The sequence below is a fragment of the Chlorocebus sabaeus genome, chromosome 11 (assembly GCF_047675955.1).
Source record: "Chlorocebus sabaeus isolate Y175 chromosome 11, mChlSab1.0.hap1, whole genome shotgun sequence".
Taxonomy (NCBI): domain Eukaryota; kingdom Metazoa; phylum Chordata; class Mammalia; order Primates; family Cercopithecidae; genus Chlorocebus; species Chlorocebus sabaeus.
Window position 1 is genome coordinate 7,821,054 of NC_132914.1, and position 8,005 is coordinate 7,829,058.

Genomic DNA, 8,005 nt, shown 5'->3' on the forward strand with positions numbered 1-8,005 from the left:
CAACTTGGACAAAGAGTCAAGACCCATCAGTGTGCTGTATTCAGGTGACACATCTCATGTGCAGAGACACACATAGGCTCAAAATAAAGTGATAGAGGAAGATCTACCAAGCAAATCAAAAGCAAAAAACAAAACAAAACAAAACAAAAAACAAAAAACAGGGTGTTGCAATCCTAGTCTCTGATTAAACAGACATTAAACCAACAAAGATCAAAAGAGAAAAAGAAGGCCATTGATAATGGTAAAGGGATCAATTCAACAAGAAGCACTAACCATCCTAAATATATGTACCCAATACAGGAGTACCCAGATTCATAAAACAAGTCCCTAGAGACCTACAAAGAGACTTAGACTGCCACACAATAATAATGGGAGACTTTAACACCCTACTGTCAACATTAGACAGATCAATGAGACAGAAAGTTAACAAGGATATCCAGGAATTGAACTCAGCTCTGCACCAAGCAAACTTAATAGACACCAACAGAACTCTCCACCCCAAATCAACAGAATATACATTCTTCTCTGCACCACATCGAACTTATTCCAAAATTGACCACATACTTGGAAGTAAAGCACTCCTCAGCAAATGTAAAAGAACAGAAATTATAACACACTGTGTCTTAGACCACAGTGCAATCAAATTAGAACTCAGGATTAAGAAACTCACTCAAAACCACTCAACTACATGGAAACTGAACAACCTGCTCGTGAATGACTACTGGGTGCATAACAAAATGAAGGCAGAAATAAAGATGTTCTTTGAAACCAATGAGAACAAAGACACAACATACCAGAATTTCTGGGACACATTTAAAGCAGTGTGTAGAGGGAAATTTATAGCACTAAATGCCCACAAGAGAAAGCAGGAAAGATCGAAATTTGACACCCTAACATCACAATCAAAAGAACTAGAGAAGCAAGAGCAAACACATTCAAAAGCTAGAAGAAGGCAAAAAATAACTAAGATCAGAGCAGAACTGAAGGAGACAGAGACACAAAAAAACCCTTCAAAAAATCAATGAATTCAGGAGCTGGATTTTTGAAAAGATCAACAAAGTGACAGACCGCTAGGAAATACTTATAAAGAAGAAAAGAGAGAAGAATCAAATAGATGCGATAAAAAATGATAAAGGGGCTATCACCACAGATCCCACAGAAATACAAACTGCCATCAGAGAATACTATAAACACCTCTACACAAATAAACTAGAAAATCTAGAAGAAATGGATAAATTCCTGGACACATACACCCTCCCAAAACTAAACCAGGAAGAAGGTGAATCCCTGAATAGACCAATAACAGGCTCTGAAATAGAGGCAATAATTAATAGCCTACCAACCAAAAGAAGTCCAGGACTAGACGGATTCACAGTGGAATTCTACCAGAGGTACAAAGAGGAGCTGGTACCATTCCTTCTGAAACTATTTCAATCAATAGAAAAAGAGGGAATTCTTCCTAACTCATTTTATGAGGCCAGTATCATCCTGATACAAAAGCCTGGCAGAGACACACACAAAAAGAGAGAATTTTAAAGCAACATCTCTGATGACATCGATGCAAAAATCCCCAATAAAATACTGGCAAACCGAATCCAGCAGCCCATCAAAAAATTTATCCACCATGATCAAGTTGGCTTCATCTCTGGGATGCAAGGCTGGTTCAACATATGCAAATCAATAAACGTAATCCATCATATAAACAGAACCAAAGACAAACACCACATGATTGTCTCAATAGATGCAGGAAAGGCCTTTGACAAAATTCAACAGCCCTTCATGCTAAAAACTCTCAATAAACTAGGTATTGATGGAACATATCTCAAAATAATAAGAGCTCTTTATGACAAACCCACAGCCAATATCACACTGAATGGGCAAAAACAGGAAGCATTCCCTTTGAAAACTGGCACAAGAAAAGGGTGCCCTCTCTCACCACTCCTATTCAACATAGTGTTGGAAGTTCTGGTCAGGGCAGGACAATCAGGCAGGAGAAAGAAATAAAAGGCATTCAATTAGGAAAAGAGGAAGTCAAATTGTCCCTGTTTGCAGGTGACATGATTTTATATTTAGAAAAACCCCATTGTCTCAGCCCAAAATCTCCTTAAGCTCATAAGCAACTTCAGCAAAGTCTCAGAATAAAAAATCAACGTGTAAAAATCACAAACATTCTTAAACACCAGTAACAGACAAGCAGAGAGCCAAATCATGAGTGAACTCCCATTCACAATTGCTTCAAAGAGAATAAAATACCTAGGAATCCAACTTACAAGGGATGTGAACGACCTCTTCAAGGAGAACTACAAAACACTGCTCAATGAAATAAAAGAGGACAAAAACAAATGGAAGAACATTCCATGTTCATGGATAGGAAGAATCAATATTGTGAAAATGGCCATACTGCCCAAGGTAATTTATAGATTCAATGCCATTCCCATTAAGCTACCAATGACTTTCTTCACAGAATTGGAAAAAACTACTTTGAAGTTCATATGGAACCAAAAACAGCCCACATTGCCAAGAAAATCCTAAGCCAAAAGAACAAAGCTGGAGGCATCACACTACCTGACTTCAAACTATACTACAAAACTACTGTAACCAAAACAGCATGGTACTGGTACCAAAACAGAGATACAGACAAATGGAACAGAGCAGAGCCCTCAGAAATAATACCACACATCTACAACCATCTGACCTTTGACAAACCTGACAAAAACAAGAAATGGGGAAAGAATCCCGTATTTAATAAATCGTGCTGGGAAAACTGGCTATCCATAAATAGAAAGCTGAAACTGGATCCCTTCCTTATACCTTATACAAAAGTTAATTCAAGATGGATTACAGACTTAAATGTTAGACCTAAAACCGTAAAAATCCTAGAAGAAAACCTAGGCAATATCATTCAGGACATAGACATGGACAAGGACTTCATGACTAAAACACCAAAAGCAATAGCAACAAAAGCCAAAATTGACAAATGGGATCTAATTAAAGAGCTTCTGCACAGCAAAAGAAACTACCATCAGAGTGAACAGGCAACCTATAGAATGGGAGAAAATTTTTACAATCTACCCATCTGACAAAGAACTAATATTCAGAATCTATAAACAACTTAAACAAATTTACAAGAAAAAATCAAACAACCCCGTCAAAAAGTGGGCAAAGGATATGAACAGACACTTCTCAAAAGAAGACATTTATGCAGCCAACAGACACATGAAAAAATGCTCATCATCACTGGCCATCACAGAAATGCAAATCAAAACCACAATGAGGTACCATCTCACACCAGTTAGAATGACGATCATTGAAAAGTCAGGAAACAACAGGTGCTGGACCAGATGTGGAGAAATAGGGACACTTTTACACTGTTGATGGGACTGTAAACTAGTTCAACCATTGTGGAAAACAGTGTGGTGATTCCTCAAGGATCTAGAACTAGAAATACCATTTGACCCAGCCATCCCATTACTGGGTATATACCCAAAGGATTATAAATCATGCTGCTATAAAGACACATGCACAGATATGTTTATTGTGGCACTATTCACAATAGCAAAGACTTGGAACCAATCCAAATGTCCATCAATGATAGACTGGAGTAAGAAAATGTGGCATATATACACCATGGAACACTATGCAGCCATAAAAAAGGATGAGTTCCTGTCCTTTGTAGGGACATGGATGAAGCTGGAAACCATCATTCTGAGCAAACTATTGCAAGGACAGAAAACCAAACACTGCATGTTCTCACTCGTAGGTGAGAATTGAACAATGAGAACACTTGGACATGGGGTGGAGAACATCACACACTGGGGCCTGTCAGTTGGGGGGAGGGGTATGGATAGCATTAGGAGATATACTTAATGTAAATGACAAGTTAATGGGTGCAGCACACCTACATGACACATGCATACATATCTAACAAATCTGCATTTTGTGCATATGTACCCTAGAACTTAAAGTACAATAATAAAAAAAAAAAATTCTAAGCAGCAAAGCATTCAAGAAGTTACCTGGGTACTGTTAAAGGCATTCAGTTTTATAAAGAAAGCAGAGCATAAAAGTTTGAAAAATTTGCAGAAAAAAACAATTTTTTGAGAAGATATTCAAGCCAGCTGCAGAAATTTGCATAAGTAGCATGGAGCCTAATATTAATCCTGAAGACCTTGGGGAAAATGTCTCAAGGCCATGTCAGAGGCCTTCATGATAGACCCTCCATCACAGGCCTGGAAGCCCAGGAGGAAAAAGTGGTTTTGTGGGTCAAGCACAGGGTCTCCATGCTGTGTGCAGCCTAGGGACTTGGTGCCCTATGTCCCAGCCACTCTAGCCATGGCTGAAAGGGGACAACGTAGAGCCCAGGCTGTGGCTTCAGAGGATGCAAGCCCCAAGCCTTGGCATTTTTCATGTGGTATTGAGCCAGTGGGTGCAGAGAAGTCAAGAATTGAGGTTTGGGAAGCTCTGCCTAGATTTCAGAAGATGTGTGTAAATGCCTGGATGCCTAGGTAAAAGTTTGGTGCAGGGGTGGGGCCCTCATGGAGAATGTCTGCTAGGACAGTGTGGAAGGGAAATGTGGGGTTGGAACTCCCACACATAGTCCTATAGTACCATCCTACAGGGTACCACCTGGTAAAATGGTGAGAAGAGAGCCACCATCCTCCAGACCCCAGAATAGTAGATCCACTGACAGCTTGCACCGTACACCTGAAAAATCCACAGACACTCAACCCCAGCCCATGAAAGCAGCCAGGAGGGAAGCTATACCTGCAAAGCCAAAGGAGCAGAGCTGCCCAAGACCAAGGGAATCCACCTCTCGCATCAGCATGACCTGGATATGAGACCCGGAGTCAACGGAGATTATTTTGGAGCTTTAAAAGTTGACTCCCCCACTGGATTTTGGACTTGTGTGGGCCCTATAACCCCTTTGTTTCAGCCAATTTCCCCCATTTGGAATTGCTGTATTTACCCAATACCTGTATCTGCATGGTATCTAGGAAGTAACTAGCTTCCTTTTGATTTTGCAGGCTTATCAGCAAAAGGGACTTGCCTTGTCTCAGATGAGACTTTGAACTGGGGACTTTTGGGTTAATGCTGAAATGAGTTAAGACTTTGGGGGACTGTTGGGTAGACATGATTGGTTTTTAAACATGATGACATGAGATTTGGAAGGGTCAGGGGTGGGAAGATATGATTTGGCTGTGTCCCCACATAAATCTCAACTCAAATTGTATCTCCCAGAATTCCCACATGTTGTGGGAGGAACCCAGGGAGAGGTAATTGTATCATGGAGGCCAGTCTTTCCTGTGCTATTCTCGTGATAGTGAGTAAGTTTCATTAGATATGAAGGGTTTATCAGGGGTTTCTGCTTTTGCTTTTTCCTCAGTTTTCTCTTAACACTGCTGTGTAAGAAGTACGTTTTCCCTCCTGCCATGATTCTGAGGTCTCCCCAGTCATGTGGTACTGTAAGTCCAATTAAACTTCTTTTTCTTTCCAGTCTTGGGTATGTCTTTATCAGCAGCATGAAAACAGACTAATATACCATCCTTCTCAGTGGGAGCTTTAGAGCAGATATGTCTTTATTTGGCCATCTTTGCTCCATCCCCTTTTATTACCTTTTTTCTACTAATTTTGAGGTTGGTTTGCCCTTGCTTTTCTAGTTCTATATGGTGGACCATTAGATTGTCTATCTGAAGTTTCCTCTCGTTTTTTAATGTAGGCACTTATAAACTTCCCTCATAGTACTTCTTTTGCTGTATCCCATAGGTTTTGGTGTGTTGTGTTTCCATTATCATATGTTTCAAGAAAATTTTACATTTTCTTAATTTTTCCATTGACCCACTAGTCATTAAGGAACATGTGGCTTAATTTCCATGTATTTATATAGTTTCCAAAATTCTTCATTATTGATTTCTGGTTTTATTCCTTTGTTGTCAGTGAAGATGCTTGGTATTAATTCAATTTTTAAAAAATTTTTAAATTCTTATGTTGGAAGAAAAGTTCTGTAAATATATTTTAGATCCATTTGGTCTATGGTGCAGATTAAGTCTGACATTTCTTTGCTGATTTTCTGTCTGGACGATCTGTCCAATGCTGAAAGTGAGATTTTTGGTCTCCAGCTATGATTGTATTGGAGCTTATCTCTCCTTTTAGTGCTAATAATATTTGCTTTATATATCTGACTACTCCCATGTTGGGTGCATATATATTTAAAATTTTTACATCCTCTTGCTGAATTGACCACTTTGTCATCATATAGTGACCTTCTTTTTCTCTTCATACAGTTTTTGCCTTGAAATCTATTTTGTCTGATATAAGTATAGCTACTCCTGCTCCTTTCCGGTTTCCAGTGGCGTGAAATATCATTTTCCATTTCTTTATTTTCAGTCCTCTGGTGTCTTTACAGGTGAAGTGCATTTCTTGTAGACAACAGATCAATAGGTCTTGTTTTTTCATCTATTCAGCCAGTCTATGTCTTTCAATTGGAGAGTTTAGTCTATTTACATTCAATGGTATTATTAATAAGTGAGAACTTACTCCTGCCATTTTGTTTTTTTCTGGTTATTTATGGTCTTTTCTTTCTTCTTATTTCTTCTTTCTTTCCTTTAGTGAAGATAATTTTCTCTGGTGATAGGATTTAGTCTCTTGCTTTTCCTTTTTTTTTTCTTTTTCTTTTTTTTTTTTTGGTATTACTTGTGTGTTTTCTTGTTTGAAGTTACCATGAGGCTTGCAAATACTCTCTTATAACCCATCATTTTAACCTGATAATAACTTACTACTGTTTGCATAAACAAACAAGCAAAAAGAAAAAAAAAATTCTATGCCTTAACTTCATCCCCCAACTTAACTTTTTCTTGTTTCTATTAATAGCTTTTTGTCTTGACTATGTCTGGAAAAGTTGTCATAGTTATTATTTTTGATTGGTTCATTGTTTAGTATTTCTAATTAGGATAAGAGTAGTTTACAAAATACACCTGCAGTGTTACAATATTCTGTGTTTTTCTGTGTATTTACTATTACCAGTGAGTTTTATACCTTCATATGATTACTTATTTCTCATTACGTTTTTTTTCTTTCTGACTGAAGTACTGTCTTTAGCATTTCTTATAAGACAAGTATATCGTTGATAAAGTCTCTCAAGTTTTGTTTGTTTGGGAAAGTGTTTATTCCTCCTTTGTGTTTGAAGGATATTTTCACCAGATATACTATTCTAGAGTAAAAGTTGTTGTTGTTGTTGTTGTTTCCTTCAGCACTTTAAATATGTAATGCCACTCTCTCTTGGCCTGTAAGGTTTCCACTGAAAAGTCTGCTGCCAGATGTACTGGAGCTCCCTTGTTTGTTACTTGCTTCTTTTCTCTTGCTGCTTTTAAGATCTTTTCTTCATTCTTGAACTTTGGAAGTTTGATTATTAAATGCCTGAGGTAGTCTTCTTTGGGTTAAATCTGTTTGTTGTATAACCTTCTTGAACTCAAATATTGATACCTTCCTCTAGGTTCTGAAGAGAAGTTCTCTGTTCTTATCCCTTCCAATAAGGAAGTTCTCTGTTATTAGCCCTTAAATAAACTTTCTATTCCTATGTTTTTCTCTCCTTCCTCTTTAAGGTCAATAACTCTTAGAATTACCCTTTTGAGTCTATTTTCTAGATTCTGTAGGTGTGCTTCACTGTTTTTGTTTGTTTGTTTGTTTGTTTAGATGGAGTTTCGTTCTTGTTGCCCAAACTGGAGTGCAATGGCATGATCTTGGCTCACTGCAACCTCTGCCTCTCAGGTTCAAGCGATTCTCCTGCCTCAGCCTCCTGAGTAGCTGGAATTACAGGCATGCACCACCGTGTCCAGCTAATTTTGTATTTTTAGTATAGACAGGGTTTCTCCATGTTAGTCAGTCTGGTCTCGAACTCCTGACCTCAGGTGACCCACCCACCTTGGCCTCCCAAAGTGCTGGGATTACAGGCATGAGCCACTGTGTCTGGCCAACACTAATTCTTTCTTCTGTTTGATCAATTATGCTA